The following is a 22,876-nucleotide window of genomic DNA, read 5'->3' as shown; positions in this document are numbered from 1 at the left end:
TTTCTCATGCAGTCTTGATGCTAGGAGTTCTGAAGCCTTTTTGGATAGTCCAAAATCTCGTGCCAAATCATTCAACTCATGCTGATCAAATCCCTTACAAACTGAATCATCTTCAATTTCAAAGTCTTCATTATTGCTCTCACTTAGTTCTTCACTATACTCCTGTTTTTCAAAAGAGGGTAGTTCAGTGAAAACTGGCACTGGGATTTCAGCTGAACGAGGCACTGGGCGTATAGCTGATGGTAGACTAGGATACTCTATTTTACATTTATTTTTCTTGTTATATCCTGACGTTTTCACTATATAAAAGTAACAGTCATTTAAATGATCTGTTTATGATGGCAATTTTTCACGTGTTCTCTTTGCCCACATCCATAAACTCTTGACACACTGCTTGCACAGCTTGTAAGGGTCCCAAGACTTATCTTTACTGCCAAGTTTTACTTTAAAATATGCAAAAGAGGCTTGCCTGACAAATGCGCTGATGTTTGTCCTTTGATTGGGAATGGTGAAACTGCCACAGATACAACAAAACGAATCAGGGTTGTTTAGGCACTTACAACGAGAAATAGCAGAGGCAGACATGATCTGAAGGAAAGGAAATAAATAAGTATGTATGTAAATTAAAAAATCTGCTAACTCCTTGTATACAGACAAGAACTCGGACTACACTTCAGAATACTATTCACTATAAGAGCGGCACACAACCTCTCACCATACTGTGTCACATGTAACTGAATAGCCTAGACAAGTATGAATCTGTCGCTGGTCTCCAAGGTTGTCCCCCACCCTCCTCACTCGAGGGAGATTTGCTCTCAGTAGGAGAGCACTAGTGCTTCCCTCGATCCAGCCTAGAGTGGTTGCATTAAGATAAGCTGTACAGAAAAAACTTGATGTGATAGAGGAAAACTAACTGCAGTTTTGAAATCAGCATGCCTATTTAAGTGTAAAACAGCTGAAAAATCGAATTCAACAGAAATTGTGTTAATAATTGTTTCCCTGTGTTATTGAAACATCAAATCAGAAATAATTTTTCACTACTTTGACTCCACCGATATACACTGTGACTTCAAATTCTCAAGACCTGATGTAGGAAAAAAAAACACCGTAATTAGAAGACTTGGGCCCTGATCCAACTTATAATCTTTAATTTCAACCTTAAGTCTCAGTTTCCCCATTTATTAAGTTAAAAACAACAGCAATGATAACATAATTGACTATTAACAAGGCTGATATCATGTAATAAGTGACAATATAAATGTGACAACATTTGAATGACTAACATTCTACCAAATATATTAGAAAATGTAAACAAGACAAATTTTAATTGACTGACCCTTATTGTAAAGAATTTAATAAGTATAATGCATTTCAAAAGCCATAACTATTCCTAAACAAATATTACACAATATAAACTATTATACTTATGTGTTAAAGGTAAACCTGAGGTTTTAAAAGAGAATCTCTTCTGATAGCATCATAAACATTTAAGGATTAGACTAGATACAGGACATATTTTATTCTTCTTTCAAAAATTCACCAAGGAAACGAAGTTTCTTATACAGTTTAAGTGAAGGTGATATTTACATTTTGAGAGTTGTTATCTATTAGTTTAATATTAGAAAATTATTTTCTTCTTGAATATATTACAAAAAATTGTTACTACATTTTATTAGAACACAGGTAACATTCCCCTCACTAGAATATATTGTTACTTTATAATAGAAGTCATGATTCAATTTATATATCTTTGATATCTAAGAGAATTTTCTATCTATAAAACAAAGCAATCTGAAGGACTTTTTGTTGCATCTTTCAACGTTAGTTTTATAATCGTGGAATCAAATTGAGCTCTTAAATTATAAATAAAGTTATTTAAAAATTAATACTTGTTCATCAAACTCACAGTGCTTTGAGAGTCAGGTAAGACAATGTTCAGTATATAAAACCATACAAGGCAAGACTTTAGACGTAAGATTCTTCACCATTGCTGATCTAGCAATAGACTAAAATAATCAGAACACTCAAACTTTAACTCTAACTAGTTGTATATCATATCATTCAACATATGAATTGATAAAATGTCATTTTTATCTTAATATATACAAACATTTATCCATTTAACAGTACCAAGAAATGCTCATTATAGCAAATTCTCTTACATTATGTTTTGAAATCAATAACTAGGTTCTAAGATTGAAAAGATTGGTATTCTTTCTAGTATATCACTACTTATAAAGTTAACTTTGTATAAATTAACTTGATTTATAAATAATGTTTTTATTTTAGATTTTGTTATTACCCCAAAATTTGCAAACTATGGTTTATACTGTACAAGAACCAGAGTCCAAAACCTACAAAAACTAAAAGGTGACATTCAGGAGATCCAAGACAGCAGAGGAGTAACTGGAAGCTACATTCACCTTCAACTAGGACCAATCTGGAATTACAACTAAATTGTAGAGAAATCATCCTGAATAACCAGCTGAACACTAGCCAGAGAGAAGCCTTATAACCAAGGACCTACCAAAGAAACCACTTCATCACAACAAGACTGGTAGGGAGTGCAGGGAAGGCTCAAGAGAGTTGGCTGGGCTCCCAAGGGCTGCAGCTGAAGTTCCAGGGGAATATTTCAGCAGCTGGGGGTTTCCCCTGAGAAGTGTGGGGTATAAACCCCAAGCGGGGCACCCCAGCCTACAGTACCAGGCTGGGAAAGGAACCCAGATAACAACCAGCTGCGGGGTTTCTGTCCACCAGGGAGAAACAACTGGAGACACAGAGAGCCTCTTAAAGGGCCACTACACAAAAGGGCTAATGCACAAAATTCCATTTGCAGCCACTTACCCTGGGCTCAGGCAGAGGGAGGGCAGAGCAGACTAGAGATGTGTAAGGAGAGCCTGGGGTTTTTGGCTCTGGGGAGAGAGATGAAGGAACAGTCCCCCCCACCCCCCAGGATCCCTGTGCTGAGTCATTCCTCATAACGCAGGAGCCATCTTTCTTAGGCAGAACACTCCGCCTCCAAGTGGCATCAGCCCGAGGGAAAGCAATAGCCTTGCTTGCAGAAATTATTCTGCCCCACCCCGTGGAGCTTAAGTGGGGCTGCTGAGTAAAGCTTTAGGCTATATCAGTGATTAAGTTTAAGAACTAATGCAGACCTCTGGTACCTCTGAGACTTTAGCTGATCCTCCCCGAGCCCAGGTGCTGGTATAAGCTGGCCTTGGATGCATAGACTGGTTCTTTCTAAACATACCCAAATCCCTCAGAGAGCACTACAAGCTGTGAATTGCTGACAGGTCCAAATAGGTTGCCCAGGGCCAGTCACAGGCAATGTCTCACATAGGCCTGCACCAGTCTTTGCAGATCTACCCAGTACATTGAAACAAACACAAAGAGGCATCCAAATGCAAAGACAAAGAAATAGGCCCCAAATGAAACAAGGCAATCCTCCAGAAGAGTTAAATGAAAGGGAGGCAAGCAATGCAACAGATTTAGAGTTTAGAGTAATGACTATGAGGATACTCAACAGCATGAAAAAAGACATAGAAACAATAAAATCTACTAAAATTTCATTGTGTAATCTAGACCCCTAGATAGCTGAGGCAATCTACACTACAGCTGAAATATATTTATACCACGATGGTTGCGACATTTTCCCTAATGGATGTATTTTTACTCTCTTGGCTCTCATGAAATATATGTTAATGATAACAGAGCAAGAAATTTCTGCCTTCTTTAAATGACAACCTGCCCTCTTCACAGTGAATTGAAAAGTTATTTTCTATTTTGTTCCTTTCCCTCTATTTCTTAAGAACTTACTCTTCACAAGTGAAAACTATGGCCTCTTTACATCATCCTACTTGTTTTTTTTTTACAACTATTATTTTATCTAACATTTTGTTATGAAACTTTTCAAACATACATCATAATTCAAAGAGTTTTACAGTGAATGCTCTTTTATACCATTCAACTAGATTTCTACATTATCATGTTATCTATCCATCCCTCTATTTTACAGAAATTCTTAACTCTAGTAGTTTCTTTTATCATTAAATGTATTAACATTCTCCAAAACTTCATTTCCTTTACAAACTTCTTGAGCTGCTCCTAGATTTCCCCCATACCTCTTTTTCATTGTCACAGTGTATTCTAATCGTCTGTTTAGATGCCTGCCTCCATTTCTGAATCATGATCACCCTGAAGACTGCCTTCATTTCTTTATATATAGGTACCCTCCCCACATCATACACTAGGAGAAAGTAGAATCTTAATATTTACTTGAGTTGTCTTCTTTGTCTTTTTCTTTTGAGTGCAAATACTCTTTGGTTTACTTATCAAAATAGCCGATAAAAAATAGTAACAACCTCATCAGTTAAATAAAAAAAGCAACATTCTTTATTTACTTATCAAACCTTATTAAACATTGAAATGCATCGATTTTCATTCTCATGTTCTGTAACAAAATTCTTTCTTCCCTTTTGCCCTTGATCCCCCTAAATTATTTTGATGGGCTCATATCTAAAATAAAGACTTTCATTTTTCTTAATACCACTTACTTTTTATTGTCCTAATATCAAGAATTATCTAGATTTTCTCTTTGTCTCTTACATTTGAAATGAATATTAAAAAGGGAGATTCCGTAAGAGCATTTTCAAGGTAACATAAAAGTTAAGCCCTCAGCAAGCATTTCAAGGCAATGGTATGCCGTTATATTTTGGGGAATTATCACATTTTGTGAAGTCTTGCTGTACTCGACTCCAGAAGCATATTCTTATATAAGGCATTATTCATAATGTCAAATACAGTTGTTTTCTACAAAATTGATTTCAGAGAAGCCATTTTCTATTTCTTTGAGGGTTCAAATTTGACTGCCTTAATTCTTGAATGTCAATGACAAAAATCTTGAAAAGAATCTGTCACAAAAGGTAGACTTGAAAATGGAAGTGTCTCAAAAAGAGAAGTAACAGGAAGAGAAAGTTCTTGGCTTTTTAAAAGAGGTACATATACATGGTGAGGAATAAAAGTGAATCAAAATACGGAACTCCGTACACGTTAAAAATATCCAATGTGTCACCAACACAACAACAACTGCCCTAAAAAAGATGTCTTGAGGTTTGGAGCCATACGTATCTGTCTTTGTATAACTCCGTCCTTGCATTACGTGACCACGCATCTTTCCCATGACCTGTTAACCCTTAGGACGTTTTTAACCACAAATTTTGGCAATATGCATTTCTTCAAATAAAACAAGCCGCATAAAATATTATCATTAATGTCTGACAACTGAATTGGGCAGTCTTTCTGAAGTATGTTTTCTCTTCAAAAAATTCTTCTTTTCTTCATAAATCAATAGTGCTCCATCTTCAAACAAATCATGAGCAGTCCCATTTTCATTCATAGGCTCATATGTTCTCTTCATCCAACATTTTGTTGACACCATCACAAAGTTTTTGTAAGTGGGGTTTAAATTTCCCAAAGGGATTATACAAGGCAGCCAAGAAATCACAATCTGAAAAATGATCAAAGACATTATTAATCCGACCATGCGACTTGGCGGTGAGGTGGCGCTGGATGATCTGGTGAAGCATCTCTCTGCACTCATTCAGCAGCCTGGACAACACATTCCGGTCAAAGGTGAAATCCACCTGATGGAAACTGACCACGGTCATAGCAAATTGATGCACTTTCTTCTTAAATTTCTCCATCAGCGCCAGCTCGTCTTGATTAAACTGGTTATTCCTGTAAAGAATGGCCAGCTTGATGACTGTTTTGATGAGGTTTTTGATGATCTTCTCCGCCTCCTTTTTGTTCTGGGTGTACTCCCTGGTCACGCGGTAGAGCTCATCCAGCACCTCACTACTCCTGTCATCGATTAAGGTGGTGGCGATGGATTTGGATACCATTTTACCCAAGATCTTCTTTTGTGCCTGAACAGCCAGGTTTTTGGAATTAAAGACATCTGTGGCCATCGGAAGAGGGGGCGCGGTGGCGCCGGGACAGAGGGAGGAGCTGGGTGATCTGACGGCGCGGACAGAGCTCCCCACTCGCTCCAACGCTCGCGGGTTCCCGCGGATCGATCAGCCAAGGCGGGACCTGTCTTTTTCTTTATATCTCAATATCTTTGACAAGTTTTATAACTTCCTTTGTGTCCGGTTTCCCTCTCATGGGAACTGTTGTTTTACTGATAAATTATTCTGAGAAATAAGGAAGTAATCATTATGTATGAGCATTTTGGGAGATATTCAAAGTACAAATTTTCTTATATGTATTAAACCTTTTTAAAAAATTTTTAACTGATGTAGGTATAAATGTATTCCATGTTGTATTGAGATGGCCATTAAATGTACTGCAAATTATTATTATTATTATTATTATTATTTTAATTTCATTTTTTGGTTTTTCAATTACAGTTGTCCCATTTTTCCCCCATTGCTCACCCCCACCCAGCCAACCCCTTCTCCCACAATCATATCCCTCCCCGTAGTCCATGTCCATGAGTCATTTATACACGTTCCTTGACTAAACCCTTCCCTTACTTATCCCCCTTCTCTCCCTCCCCCCTCTCCCCCTATTGACTGTTATTCTGCTCTTTGTCCTATTTAGTTCGTTTGTGTTGTTCTTTAGTTTCCTGTATTAGGTGATATCATATGGTATTTTTCTTTCTTTGCCTGGCTTATTTCACTAAGCATAATTCTCTCTAGTTCCATCCATGTTGTTGCAAATGGCAGGAGTTCCTTCTTTCTCTCTGCTGCATAGTATTCCATTGTGTAAATGTACCACAGTTTTTTGATCCACTCATCTACAGATGGGCACTTAGGCTGTTTCCAGCACTTAGCTATTGTAAACAGTGCTGCTATGAACGTAGGGGTGCATAAGTTCTTCTGAGTTAGGGTTTTAGGATTTTTCGGGTATAATCTTAGCAGTGAAATCGCTAGGATTTCAAAAGGCAAATTATTATTTTAAAACAGCAAAAACCCAAATGCAATATCTTTACTTTAAGGGACTTCCTGTCTGATAAAACCTAGTTTTGCACCTTTCAACAATCACTTGCACAATTCAAAGCAGAATATAGACTTAGATACAGATGAGGGAATGAAATCAGAATGTAAACTACAATAGGAATGTGAAATCTCAAATATTTTTTAAATCAATGAGTACAGTTAGCTTGAAAAATGTTTTTATTGAGAGTAAAAATGGAACATCATTAGTTGTTCTTTCTGATTGACAGTTCAATTTGACTATGGTTCATCACCTGAATTCCTATCTCCTTCTATAGTACCATTCAAGTCTGTGGAATCTCAGTATTTGTTGATATAACAATATTAGGAAAATAAAGTTGCATCTATAAATTAATGTATTAGGCTAAAACTCACTTCTCTTAAGTGGCATAAAAGTTAGAAAAACAAGAACATTTAGAAATATTTTATTTTGGTTTGATGATGAGAAAACAGGTATTAGTTATATTATTAGCTATACTTTATGTAACTAAAATATTTCGTAGTTTTTTTCTACTTTGCTGGTGGTGCCTGAAGACTACAATATTTCTGTGCTTGTTTAGATAACTGCTATTTAAAATGTAGTCCATGGATATGCAACATCAGCTTCAGATGAACATATTAGAAATGCAGACTCTCAGGCCTGACCACACAGTTAGTGAATCGTAATTTACATTTCAACAAGATCACTAGTAAATTCACATGCACATTAAAGTTTAAGAAGCACCGCTACAGTTCATACAAATGAGATTCAAGGGGATACATTAGTTAAGTGTTGTAGCCTCAGACATTTCACCTTTCTCATTTATCAAGACCATGGTATAAGCAACTAGGGCTCATGAGGAGGGAACATGACATAATAGAAGAAATACTGCACTGATAGTTTGAAAAACAAGATTCTAGTCTCATCTCTGGTTATATGACCTTGACCCTTAGTTCTCCTCACATGTGTAAAACAAACAGGTTATATACAACATACATTGTAAGGCCCTTCCAACTCTAAAGTCTATAAATTGATGAAATAAACCCCACTATTTTCTTTTTCTTTTTTTATTTTTTAAGTATATTTTATTGATTACGATGTTAGAGTCCCATTTTTTTCCCTTTGCTCCCCTCCAGCAATCCCACCCTCCTTAGTTCATGGCCATGGGCCATGCATATAAATTCTTTGGCTTCACCCTTTCCTATACTATTCTTAACTTCACCTTGTCTATTTTGACCAACCAATTATGCTTCTTAATTGCTACACCATTTCCCCATATCTTCCCTTTCCCCCGTCCAGCTGATAACCCTCCAACTGATCCCCATACCTATGATTCTGCTACTATTCTGGTTTGCTTAGTTGAATTGTTTTTATTTTTTAGATTCAGTTGTTGATAGTTGTGAGTTTGTTGTCATTTTAATGTTTATAATTTTGATCTTCTTTTTCTTAAATAAGTCCCTTTACATTGCATATACTAATGGCTTGGTGATGATTAACTCTTTTAGCTTTACTTTGTCTAGGAAGCACTTTATCTGCCCTTTCATTCTAAATGATAGCTTTGCTGAATAGAGTAATCTTGATTGTAGGTTCTTGCTTTTCATCACATTGAATACTCCTTGCCAGTCCCTTCTTGCCTGCAAAGTTGCTTTTCAGAAATCAGCTGATAGTCTTATAGAAACCCCTTTGTAGGTAACTTTCTGCTTTTCCCTTGCTCTTTTTAAGATCTCTTTATCTTGAATCTTTGGCATTTTAATTACGATGTGTTTCGGTGTGGTCCTCTTTGGGTCTAGCTGGTTTAGGACTCTCTGTGTTTCCTGGACTTTGCCAAATTAGGGAAGCTTTCCTTCATTTTTTTATTTCACATAAGCTTTCAATTTCTTGCTCTTTCTCTTGTCCTTCTGGCACCCATATGATTCGGATGTTGGTATGTTTAAAGTTGCCACAGAGGTTCCTAAGCCTCTCCTCATTTTTTTCAGTTCTTATTTCCTCATTCTGTACTGGTTGACTGTTTTTTTCTTCCTTATGTTCCAAATCATTGGTTTGAACCCCAGTTTCCTTCCCTTCACCATTGGTTTTGTGTGATTTTCCTTTGTTTCATTTAGCATAGCCTTCACTTCTTCCCTTATATATTTGTCATACTTAAGCATATCTGTCAAGCCTGTAAGCAACTTTACCACCAGGGTTTTGAACTGTAGGTCTCTTAGGTTGGCTATCTCCTCATCATTTAGTTCTCGCACTGGAACCTTGATCCATTCCCTCTTTTGGACCATATTTCTCCATCTCCTCATCTTGAAAGGCACCTATGTTTATTTGCTTACATCTTAAGTAGAGCTTTCACACCTGTTACGTCATAAGGAGTGGAGCCTTAGGTATTCGTCAGTACAGGTGATCCATATTGATGTTGTGGTGCTGTATGTGGGGAAGGGGTCTGAGAGGGAACAATGCCGCTTGCCTAGCACTTGCCCCTTTTCCAGGCACTTCTTCCACTTCCATATGGGCCTGGCACCTCTCTAGTTGTTGCCCTGGCCGTCATCCCCAGAGTGGGTGGGTCTGCGGATGTTCTAGAACTGCGGGGACCCTTTAAACAAGCGGACTCTGCTGAAAGACTGGCAGTTTCTGCCTCCGTCCCAACCCCTACTGGTTTGCACAGACAGAAGCAATGAGTCTTTATTTTCCCCAGTGCTGGAACCATAGCTGCATGGTCTGGTCTGGGTCTGGGAGCACTTCCCAGGTGTCCCTCCCCACTTTTTAAAACATGTGACTGCACTTTCCACTGTCCTGCCACTGCTGTCCCTGCTGCCACTGCCACTGCTGCCACTGCCACCACACCGCATCCTCTCTGCCCCTCCTACCTGTCTAGATGAGTATTTCTTCTTCATATCTTTGTTTGTTAGACTTCCATGCAGCTTGATTTTCTGGAGCTTCTTGTTGTCTCTAGTTTTGAAGTAGTTGTATTCCTTCTTAGTTGCGGAGTGGGACAAAGCATGTCTGTCTAGGCTTCCATCTTCCCCAGAATTCAACCCCACTAAGTATTTAGAAAAATGGTTTAACTGTATGTGATACTCAAGAAACTGGGTCTACATTTAATGGTATAAAGGCCTTCATCAATTATTTTATATTTATGTAAGTTTAAAAATCAACCTCTATCTTTCATTTTCACACTTGCTTTCTGGAAGATGCCTAGTGGTGAATAACTTAGGAAGTGGGTGGCTACTATTAATAATTCCCCTCACTGCTTCTTTTGTTCTTGAATGATTATAAAACACAGGTAATAGACAAGATTCGGGAAAAATTAAAATCAGATTCTGTATTTTGTACAGAGCAGGAATGTTAATGTTCTTAAGAAAAACATGACTGAAGCATTTAGTGCAGAAGGATTATGATGGTTGACACTGTCAAATGAATCGGGAAATAAAGAATAATAATTATATATATACACACACATGTGTGTGTATATGTAGACAGAAATAAAGCACCTGTGGCAAAGTAACAATAACTGATGAATCTAGGTGAAGGATTTAATACTGAGCATTGTACTCTTTCAGCAACTTTTCTGTCAGCTTAAAATTCTTTCCAAATAAAAGTTGAGAGAGAAAAAGAACATAATTCTCGTGATAGATATATAGATATAAATTACTCCAAAATGCCCTGTTCTATTCTTCTCCTTTTTTAAGAATAAAATATAATAAGATGTACTTATTCTTCTGTAACCTCCAAAATGCAAAAGAAAAACTGGGATAGAACAAAAAATAATTACATTGTAGATTTCAGTCTACACTCCAATGTTGTTTCTTTATTTTGCCATTTAGTTACAGACTTGCTTACTTTTTTTCTTAGCAAAGGATAAAAGGGGGAAAAGAAGTAGTGGTGAGAAGTCATCTCACATATTCCTCATATTAATGAAGTAAACAATTTCAAACCAAAGGTAGGCCTTGTGTGATTTTCAGTGTTGCTTTAGATTCAGCTAATAATGAAAAAGGATGTAGTTACCACTCACAAATATAAATAACTGCAGGCCTTTTTTATTCCCCTGCAACTAGAGGGACACAACAGCTGCTATAAAAATCACTCTCCAACCTCCATGTGTTGTGTAAGCATAATAGACTTATACCATGAGAAGACTAAACCATAAAAAGAGTGGTTGGTTTTGCTTCAGAATTCCTTTTCCATTTATTGTTAAGTTATTTTACCCAATTAAAAACAAAATGAACATGCTGTCTGCATTTCTAACATAACTGTCCTCCTGAATTGTAAATCTCAAGCCAGAATATAAGTAATAGAATCATTTACTAGGTGACCAATAATGTTTTTTTCAGTCCTTTCAGACTTTATCCAACAGGAATACCATAAGAATAACAAATCCACCTTTGGTTAATGATTTAAAACATTCCTACATCTTATTTGTCTTTAACACTCTAGCCTCATAATATACAGATTTTGATCTCTTTTCCTCTTTTTATCTACCTTCAGGAAACGGAATTTAATTTGCTTGATTTTTAATAACACTTAATAAGGCTGTTCCAAGGTGTAACTTCAGATAATGAACACATTACTTACAATTAATATAAAGGTGTTAGTACAGTACAAAGGACAAGATCAAATAAGGTTGTTAAGGTAATTTTCATATATATGTGATTCTAAACTGAAAACTCAATCCAGAATAGTCCTCAGCCCATTATGCCTGAATCCAGCTGATCCCTACATCTGTTTAGGGACCATATGGGGACCAATCTCTTAGGAAACTGTTCTGGTCACATTTTTACACATGAAAGAGACTAGCAGATCCTTATCTATCTATATATCGAAACATTCCTGTTACCACTATGACTACCATCCTCTGTTTTCTAAGTATGCACAGGGCTCAATTTTTAAAATTGTTATGTTTATCCTCAGTCTGCTCTACAAAAAATTTGGGGGCAACTACAATATACACATATCAAAAAACAGTGGTAATTTTTTTAATTCTAAAATTAAAATTTAAAAATCAGGACCAAGAAAAATAAAAATATTATAAGACAAAAACTGGGGGAAAAGAGTGTGTGAGCCATCAAAACATTCATAACTACTGTATTAAGTTCCAAACTATTAAAAAGAAAGAAAAATAGGACTGTTACCCATTAAACAGTCTTCAATAAACACCATTTCTCCAGTTTCGCTTTTCATGGGAAGTGAAAAGAAGGAAGCTGAAGATTTTGTTTTCTGATAAAGGCCTGGACTTTACACTAATAAAACTATATGGCATTAATAATTTGTTTGGCCTTCACTGTTCAACGTTTTAGCTATTAAATTCATCCTCATTGTTCAGTACAGCAATTTTTATTCATTGCTGCATATCTATGTGTCTATTATATTAATCCATTGTATGAATATTACAAAATGGAAATTTGAGCTATTTCCAGATTTAGCTAATGGTACTGCAGTGAATGCTCTTTATATGTTTTTAGGCACACTTATGTATGTATGTCCTATGGATACATAGCTAGGAGAACTGCTGAGTCATAATATATGCATATGCTCAACTTTAACGGATACTGCAGTTTTTCAAAGTGGCAGGTACCAACTTACACATTTACCAGTGTTTAAGAGATCCAGATGCTCCACATTCTTGTGACTACCTGGTACCGTAAGTTTTATTAAATTTTGGGTATTCTGGTATGTACACATGTTATCTCCCAGTTGTTTTATTCCTTGATGATTAATGCGGTTGATTCTTTTCATGTTTCTTGACCATTTATATATCCTCTGTAAGTAGTCATCCAAATCTCTTGCTTGCTTTTTTGTTAGTTTTCATTTTTCTTATTAAATTTTTCAAAAAAGTTAGGATATTGAGTCCTTTGTCAGGTATATGTATTGTAATGTCTTGTCTTACTCTGTAGCTTGTTGCTTCTCTCTCGTCATGGTGTTTTGATAAATAAAAATTTTTTAAAGTATATTTTATTATGTTGTTATAGTAGTCCCAAATTATTTTTCCCCTTGCTCCCCTCCGCCCAGTACCTACCTTCCCTCCAGCAATACCACCTCCACTTAGTTCATGTCTATGGGTCGTGCATATAAGTTCTTTGGTTTCATCCTTTCCTATATTATTCTTAACACCACTATTTTGTACCAATCAATTACGCTCTTAATCCCTGGATCATTTCCCAATTTCTCCCCCTACCCCCTCCCAGCTGATAACCCTCCAAATGATCCCCATACCTATGATTCTGCTACTATTCTGGTTTTCTTAGTTGGAGTTTGTTTTTATTTTTTAGATTCAGTTGTCGATAGTTGTGAGTTTGTTGTCATTTTAGTGTTCATAATTTTGATCTTCTTTTTCTTAAATAAGTCCCTTTAACAATTCACATACTAATGGCTTGGTAATGATGAACTCCTTTAGTTTTACCCTGTCTGGGAAGCACTTTATCTGCCCTTCCATTCTAAATGATAGCTTTGCTGAATATAGTAATCTTGGCTGTAGGTCCTTGCTTTTCATTACATTGCATACTTCTTGCCAGTCCTTTCTTGCCTGCAAAGTTTCTTTAGAGAAATCAGTTGATAGTCTTATAGGAACCCATTTGTAGGTAACGCTCTTCTTTTCTCTTGCTGCTTTTAAGATTCTCTCTTTACCTTGAATCTTTGGCATTTTAATTATGATGTGTCTTTGTGTGGTCCTCCTTGGGTCTAGCTTGTTTGGGACCCTCTGTGCTTCCTGGACTTGTATGTGTGTTCCCTTCCCCAAATTTGGAAGTTTTCCTTTATTTTTTTCACATGAGCTTTCAATTTCTTGCTCTTCCTCTTCTCCTTCTGGCATCCATATGATTCAGATGTTGGCATGTTTAAAGTTGCCCCAGATGTTCCTAAGCCTCTCCTCGTTTTTTTCAATTCTTGTTTCCTCATTCTGTACTGGTTGACTGTTTTTTTTCTTCCTTATGTTCCAGATCATTAATTTGAACCCCAGTCTCCTTCCCTTCACCACTGATTTTGTGTCGATTTCCCTTTATTTAGCATAGCCTTCACTTCTTCCTTTATGCATTTGCCATACTCAAGCATATCTGTCAAGCCTTTGAGCCTCTTTATCACCAGTGTTTCGAACTCTTCATCTGTTAAGTTGGCTATCTCCTTGTCGCTTAGTTCTCCCACTGGAACCTTGATCCATTCCCTCTTTTGGGCCATACTTCTCTGTCTCCTCATCTTGACAGGCTCCTGTGTTTGTTTGCCTCTATGTCTTAGGTAGAGCTGTCGCACCTGTTACGTCATAAGGGGTGGAGCCTTAGCTATTTGTCAGTACAGGCGACCCGTACTAACATTGTGGCACTGTGTGTGGGGCAGGGGTCTGAGAGGGAACAATGCTGCTTGCTCAGCACTCGCCCCTTTTCCAGGCACTTCTCCCACTTCCATATGGGACTGGTGCTCCTCTAGCTATTTGCCTGGCCTTTCTTCACAGAGTGGGTGGGTCTGTGGAGGCCCTTTAAACAAGCGGACTCTGATAGAGATTGGCAGTTTCTGCCTCCACCCCAACCCCCATTGGTTTGCACAGTCAGAAGCAATGAAGCTTCATTTTCCCTGGCGCTGGAACCATGAGCTGTGTGATCTGGTCTGGGAGCGCTCCCCAAGTGTCCCTACTGACTTTTTAAAACATGTGACTACACTTTCCGCCGGCCTGCTGCTGCTGCCGCCACTACATCGTGTCCTCTCTGCCCCTGCTCCACCCCTCCTACCTGTCTGGATGAGTATTTCTTCTTTATATCTTTGTTGAATTTCCATGCAGCTAGTTTTTCTGGAACTTCTGGTTGTCTCTAGTTTTGTGGTAGTTGTATTCCTTCTTAGTTGTGGAGGGAGACGCAGTGTGTCTGTCTAGGCCTCCATCTTGGCCAGACGTCTTTTAACTTAAACTGAGTACTTTGTCTTTTTTGAGATCAGCATTGTTTTTAGCAAGTTATGTTATTCTAGGAATTTGTCAATTTCATGTGACTTTTTAAATTTACTGGCATAAAGCTATTCAGAATACCCTCTTACTTTTTTAATAGTTGTAGAATCTGTAGTGATATTTCCTTTTTTTGTTCCTGATATTGGAAAATTACATCTACTTTTCTTCTAATTTGTTATTGTTTGGGTTGTTATTTCTTTTTTGATGCACTTTTCTAATAGCAGAAGATTTCCCAGTGAAAATGTTATGATTTCTAGCTTAACTCCACTGTAGTTAGAAAGCATACTCTATATGATTTCAATCTTTTGAAGTTTATTAAGACTTGTTTTATGGACTAGCTTATGGTCAATTTTGGAAAATGTCCCAAGTACATTTGAAAATAGCCACGTATTCTACAATTGTTGGATGTGGTATTATTATCAGGGGCTTTTAAGACCAGTTTAGTTAAAGCTGACCTTTTTTTTTTCTCCTTTTTTCTTGCTTGACCAGAGTGCTATTCTATCACTGCCAAATCAAAAGCTTCAAGAAACTGTTGTAAGAAACTTTCCAAAGAGAATATGTTGCTACCATAAATACTGTGGAATTAGTCAACCAGAAAAGCATGTATGTTTGCTTCCTTCTGATGAGATCAATTTCTTGTTAAGAATCCAGGCATACATATTAATCTTATTAAGACTAGAAGATAAGTCTGATCTGAGTCATTTTTACTCTCTGGAGTTACATAGCCTAATTGGTTTTAAACCAGATTTCTAGAAAGAATATCCAATCCTTAAAAAGCTTATCACATATAATTCACAACATTTAAACACCAGATGAAGTTTAAAATTAGCTGACTACTTCACTACACTTTGCATGAGGGGAGAATGTCATTAAGAAAATATCAATTTTGTATTGCATTCAGGCTTTGGGGACAAATGCTTTGGTTTAAAAAGTATTTAAAACCCTTATAAAACTTTTCCTTTTGCTTTTCAACATAGATCTCGTTCCCTTTCAAGTCTGTATCCTGCAATTTAGGAACCCATCACTTCTCCAAGACACAAGTAACAAGGAAGTCAGAAAGTTAAAAATGGACAATGCTTTAAAGATAAAGCAAAAATCAATTTCAGTTGGCAGAATGGGTACTGAATCTAGGAACAGAATTTGATACATAAAGTTCAGGTCCTGTTCTCAATACTGAATTGTTATAAGGCAGATAATTGTGTGAAATCTAGTATCTTATCACCATTTGAAAACAAAACAAAACAAAATGGAAAGTGAACACAAACAGGGTGTAGTAGGGAATAACTACTGACCAAAACACTGAAACATCATGTTATTGTCCCATTAAAAAATCCTAGTCAAATAGACGAAAAGAAGTCCAAAAGTTGATATCTATTTGATCATCTGCCAGCAAAATATCAAGTGATTCCTTGTTATGCCTCTCTTCAAAGCAAAGCCTGACTAATTGTGACAAATAATCACTTAAGCATGAAGTAAAAAGTAAAAAGACACCAAAAATATTTATTTCTTTTCAACAAATTAAGCTGGGAAGTTCATGAGTATCACTAATCTAATAGGAGAATGAGAAAAATCATTAAGAATCAATCTAACAGTTCTTACAACAAGGAAAATAATAATTTATTTCTTACTGACAAATTCTCTATAAATGTTAGCAAACAACAGCCAACAAAAACATAAGGTATGTAAATATATTATATACATGCACAGCACAGGTGAAATACATTTTAAGGCAAACATGTAAGATAAATAAATAATAGCTTTCAGTAAATTCTCACTCATGGAAGATGGCTACTTCAAGCACAATTATTACTTCTTGCCCTGTATCGATATCTGCCACTCAGCTTCCTAGAATAAATAGCAGTTTCTTCTTAGACTTATCTTCAAGGGGGAAAATTATTTATTTTTAAGTGGGCAGAAAGAACATTTTTCCTTGAGTCAACTATACCTCCCATGATATGCTTCAATGGACTGTATATTAGTTAATATTGAATAGTATTGTATCAATGTTGAATTTCTTGGGTGTAATAGTTATATTGTGGCTAAGTAGAAGAATGTTCTTATTCTTAGAGAACGTATGCTTAACTTTTTAATGGATGAAGTGTCAATAATGTCTCGAAAGGCTCAGTAAAAATAAATTATACAGTGGCAAATGTTAAAAATTAATGAATCTAAATAAAGGTAATTTTGATTTCCATAGTACTATTATTTCAATTTTTCTGTTGGTTTGAAAATTTTCAAGTTAATAATTAAAAAGGAAAGCTTTTATTAAAAATCCAAAATGCTAAGGTTGATGGGCTACTATTAACTAGGAAACTTCAAGTGCTAAATACTCAGAATATTGTAAGCTCTTTGAAAGAAAAAAGTTTTCTCTCTGACTTCCTCTTATAACTTGGCATTTTATACTTAGTATGCTGTTATCTAAACTTAACTATGAGTATTTACCATGTTGGGGTGAAAGAAATAGTGGGAAATAGTAACAATTAATGAAAGGACTAACAACTTGTATCTTAATAGTGTGTGTGTGTTAATTTTTACCTAAAACCCTTGCCTAAAAAAGATTCTTAATTTTAGAACATGCTGAGTTCTTTAATATCCCAAAACTAATCTGAGTAGAGGAGAGGGAATAAATGTCTTTATTATAAAAGTCAAATAGGAACTACAACAGTCATGATGGGCTATTTTGTTGGCCAAAAACACTTTGAAATACCTGAGAGGAGGCCTAATGGTGACAGATCAGCTGTGATGCAAGGAGGCTTCCTTCTACCAACTACCCTCCAATGGGAGGAGCATCTCACTAGTATTTCCTTTAATACATCTATTTGAAACACCATGTTAATCCCTAAGACCTATCTTTTGTTAAATAAAAATGCAAAGAGATATCAGTTTTCAAATATATAAAAGAGAGTTTTGTGTGAATGCCTAAAAAAATTATTTTCTCACCTCCTTTATCTCTTGCCACTCTCCCTTCTCACCAAAATGTCAGACTTACTGTGAAAGCTACTGCCTCAAAGTAGTTATTCAGTTGAACTATGGGTGACTTGCAAATTAAAAGGCCTATCCTACCTCATCCCAATTTGTCAAAATAATGAAAATTGACCTAAATTCCTCCTTAACCTTGATTTTCAGATATGCTAGTTAGGATCCAGAAACCATTTTCAAAGGCTTCTCTCACCAAATTTTCAAATGGCATCCAACAAAATATCTTAATTTTCTGCCTTGCCCAAAATAAGAAAATATTATAGAGACAGAACAGAGGCAAAACTGGCCATATGTTTATACACCGAATTAATATTGCTATAAAAGAAGGATTAAAAGGTAGAAGTTACTTTTATTTCCAGTGTATAACTCTCAGTGCCAATATGTTTAATGTCATCAAATATCATCATTAAGATAATGCTCTGAGTCAATGCTGTCTTTATATGTCTTGACAACACAAGCTTTTTAAGGATGTCCAGAATATCACATTCTCCTCTTTTGGATTCAACACCACTAAATAATTCAATAAGTAAAAGCCAGTCAATTCTACAGTCAAGGTTTGTTAAAGGAGTTCAAGGTTCCAAAATGGAAATGATCACAGAAATCAAGGACAAAAGAGAACTTTAGTGACTTCTCAGGAGGTACTTCCTGTTTTACTTTCATAGTTCACAAAACACTGTGAATATTGTTATTGCCACAACAGAGCAATCATAGTTTGCTCAAACTTAGCCTATCCCTTCCCACTAATCATTCTACACTGAAGCACATGAAAGTCTGAAGTCACAGAGAGAACAATGACCTACATTACCAGGAAGAACTTTTCATTCTAAATCTCATTTTTTCAATCCAGTATAGCCAGAGCAGTTGCTCAGTCATAAGCTGTTTAAGTCTTTTAAGTTTCCCACTCTGTTATTCTCCTATCATCTAATTCTTTTCCAAGGGGGAAGTTAAACACTGTTTATTTTGCATATTTTCAAACAACTATTTTCCATTTTACAAAATTCTAAAAGAATAAAGCAAGTCAAACTATCTACATTTAGAAGTCAGAGTTAGTATTTGATTGAATAAAGCTCAAATAGTACATGCAAGGCGCTCAATAAATGTTAACTTCCCTTCTGATAGAACTTCATCCCTCTTTGGGTCACTCAAATCCATTAAAATCTCTACCTACTCTCTGTTACTTAACTAATACAAAATAAGATACTTCCAGCTTTTACTGATATTTGTAATACTTTTTCAACTAGACCATAAGCCCTTGACAACTGAAAATGTCACATCTCTTAATGATCACTTATAGTAATCATAATAACTGTCATGCTAAAGTCAATAATAACTCTAATACCCAAGGCCAGTGGCTACTGCAAGCAAGACCTAAAAAACAGATTCAAATGCTTATCCAAAGTAATTTTAGGTTTCCTCATAAACTATTAGCAAGCCTGAATACCTCAGGCTACTATTAAGTTGGTAATGTATTTTTTTTTAAGAAGTTGGTAATTTTTTTTTTTTAAGAAGTTGGTAATGTAACAGGGTGGAGACCCCTCCCTAAAATTCTCCACAGCCTGTGGCTTTGGGGATGGGGAAGGAGATAATACAGCTTTTAAGGTACTTTGTATATCTATGGCAGGCTGGTAGTTAGGACTAGTAAAAGGGCAGATGTTACTGTTTAAGATACTTTGCATATCAATGACAAGGAGATAGCCAAGCCTTTCCTGAAGGGGAGAGCGATAAAGGAAGGAGCCAGCCATAAAGAAGGGGCCATGCTGTTTGAAAGGATGAAGAAGGGCCCTGCCGTCTGCCATGAGAAGTACGATGGACAGAGCATGTTAGAGGAGTATGATGGAGCAGCAGGTTGTAGCAGCCATGTGAGAAGCAGCCATGCAGTTTGTAGTCAGGATTCAGCCATGTGACCTGGGCTAGTAAGAAAGCAGGCATGCTGCTGCTTTGATCGTGCCCACTCCAGCTGACTCCAAAGCCACCAAGGACTCTGCCTTGCAGACCCGGACTCTCTCTGGACTCCTGGAACTTGGGACATGTGGAAAAAACACTTTCTTAAGACTTGTGCCCTTCCTGGACTTCCCCATGATCCAGTGTAACAAGGCACATGCTTTCTGAACTATTATACAGAGGCTGATGACAATGTACCCCAGATCCTGAAGGAGAGAGCTGACAGATAAGGGATGGGGAACTACTGGGTTTGGTTTGGGTTTCTCGTCTTTGGGGGAGCAAGGGAAATGCTGGGTCTCAGGGGAGAACAGGGCTCTAAGCTGAAGTGCTCCCAGCACCCCCCCACCCCCACCCCCCACACAAGGTCGGAATATTGTAAATAAAGACCTGTTTTTCTCAACACTAATTGTTGGGTCATACACTAATGCACCACATGAATGAGCCCTCCTTTGGTTGGTAACAGTAAGGTCAATAAAACCAAATAATATTGGCACTTTGCTGGCAGAGGATATATGAGGAGACAGAATTAGCTAGGACTACAGGGTCCTATTACTTTATTGTGTAAATGGTGCCAGGTAAAACATTAAGAAACAAACATACCCGAGAAGAGTCTATGCTCTAAAGTAAAAGCTTAGTCACCTTAACTCGTCGGCAGCCGTCCGTCTCGAGAGACGATGGTGTAGCTTCTTAAGAGTCTATCTGCACCGCCGAGAATGGCTGTGCAGTCCGACTCGGGAGTGACACGGTATCTGTCTCCTCCCGTGTTGAATCGACATCTTGCAATGACGCTGGAGTGTCCTCTCCAGTGAAGCTGAAGCTACAGAGCCTGGGCAGGGTGATATGGAGGGTCTGCTGTTGCCCATGCAGCAGACCCCCCCTCTCTTCGCAGCTGAAGGGTCCAAGGGAAAGACGGAGTCAATACAGCTTGGCTTCAGGTGCGCCGCAGGAGTTGCCGGTGTTGACTACAACGTCAAACCGCCTTAGGGACTCCGGCTCCGGATTTTCTGTCGGGGTTTACTCCCTTAGCCTTTCCCCTGAAGAGGTATGCCGCAAGGCAGCGGAGGTTTTTTGGAGTCAGAGTTTTCCTTCTCTGATGTACCCTGACTGGAAGATCGAACCAGCGACACTTAGCTCGCAGGCCGACGCTTAATCCACTGAGCTAAACCAGCCAGGGCAGTCACCTTAACTACTTTACATGTAAGGTATATGCATATTTGCTTTGCAATGGAGAGGCCTTACATTTGATGCCAGAGCAAATTTAAAAAAAAACATAACAGAAGGTGAAGGGAGAGAACCAACCAAATACTATTTTTTTGGATTGTTCTATTTTAGGGGGTATGTCAGGGGAGGATTATGAAGGAAAATGCCCCCAATAAATAATTATAAATTCGCAGCAATGAAAAGAAATAGAAACAAAGATTGGCAATAAGTTTCCTGCATAACACATTTTTTATTAATCAAGTTTTTAAATGGAACTCAAAATTTCTAATATGGTTTTCATTTCTCTAATGCTTTTCTTTTTCTCTTGTACTTCTTTCTGAGGTTTGCACACTGGTTTTCCATTTCCTCCTATTTATACTGTTATCTCTTCTTAACACTTGTGTTGGAGAGGTTTTAAAAAATTGTTGCTGTATTTTCTGTAACAGATAATATCTAGAATTTCTTTTGAATCTATGAAAAACTACATGTCAGAGCCCAATAAAAGCTCACTGGTTAGATCTTTAAAGCAATATAACACCTTCTTTTAGAGAAATCAGTGTACAGTATTGCTTGGGATTCCCAAGAGGCATTTAGCATCTTCCAGCATGTGGTCTAGATTTCAAAGTATTTAGCAAGTCATGCTTCATTCTTTGTCCTGTTGGGCTTAGCCTTATAACTAGTTTCACTAATGATGGACTTCTTTTCTATTTCCCTGTCTTCTTGTTTTTAGTGAGGTTTAAAGGAGAAGGAAAGAGTAAAAATTTCTTCACTCTGCTACCTTCAAGTGAAGTCTCTTCCTCACACATATTTTAAAATGAGCTAATCTTTAAAGCAACAAATTATAGGCTTGATAGGTTTTAATGCATCAGGAAATGAAAAAGAAAAGAAAAGAAAAAAAATAAAAAAATAAAAACCATCAGCAGTGTGAAAGAATTGCTTAGAAGAAGCCTGTGCCAGGAACATTTGTTTGGAGATCTGTTCGAGCAGCCATGCCAAATCAGTTGTACCACTTGGATTAAAAGTAGCTGCAGAATGCTGTACTATAAAAGATTTCCATAGCATGCTTACAATTATGTTCAGTTTCAGGATTAGCAGTTTTACCTGACCATCACTAAAGTTCCTTGTTGCATTCTTCCATTTGATTTGGTGCTCATTTTTTGACAAATAGTATGTGTATAGTTGCCTTTCCTTTTCTATCACCTGCCATTCTGGTTCAAATATTTCTTCCAATTTTAGGAGGGTTGATTAGATTATTTTAAGGCTTAAATTCCTTGGGTTTAGGTAGTAAAATATTGTGCTGCAGGTTAAAATACACATTTGTACAGTATGAAGTGAATTATGCTTTTAAAATATCTTCATATAGAAGGACAAATGCCAAATAGATTTGTGATTATGTATCATTTCCAATTATATACAGTAATCATGTATAATTTCACAATCTGAAAGAAAATCACAAAAATATGCTATCCACATTGCAGATATCAAAAGATGGTATTCAAATTAACAGACCTTCTTATACTTCTTTCCCAAATTTTGCCTGATGTCTTTTTATCACCTTCTATATTTAAAAGTTTCGTTTCTGCAGTCTTCAGAGCTGTTTACTCTGAATCTTACATCACACTACTAGTGGATGCCTCTGCTCCTGAAATGGTCCTCTGTCTCTAAATGTTAATTTCCAAGTTGGCTGATCAGTGGCTCTCGCTCACTATATCATTTGAATCTGAGGTCTACTCATCTTGCTAAGCCATCTCAGTTTAGCTTTTTGGGGAATCTGTTTGGATTCCTGATATGAGTCATCCTCAATATATAAAAACTCCAGAACGCTGGGCTGGGATACTGGACTAACAACTAGACTGTGTTCCAAATGCTGGCAGC

The 22,876-nt window shown here is 36.9% G+C and overlaps 1 protein-coding gene and 1 pseudogene across 3 annotated transcripts in view; both read right to left on the bottom strand.

Annotated features, from left to right (window-relative positions):
* MCU (mitochondrial calcium uniporter) overlaps positions 1 to 22,876 on the bottom strand; it is a 199,275-nt gene that overhangs the window by 65,400 nt on the left and 110,999 nt on the right. The window lies entirely within an intron of this gene.
* On the bottom strand, positions 4,370 to 6,082 carry LOC150010271 (tumor necrosis factor alpha-induced protein 8 pseudogene; annotated as a pseudogene).

This window comes from Furipterus horrens, unplaced genomic scaffold, assembly GCF_987537825.1.
Source record: "Furipterus horrens unplaced genomic scaffold, mFurHor1.1.pri manual_scaffold_5, whole genome shotgun sequence".
NCBI lineage: Eukaryota > Metazoa > Chordata > Mammalia > Chiroptera > Furipteridae > Furipterus > Furipterus horrens.
Note: the sequence above shows the minus strand (reverse complement) of the source record. Positions and strands in the feature narration are given on the sequence as shown.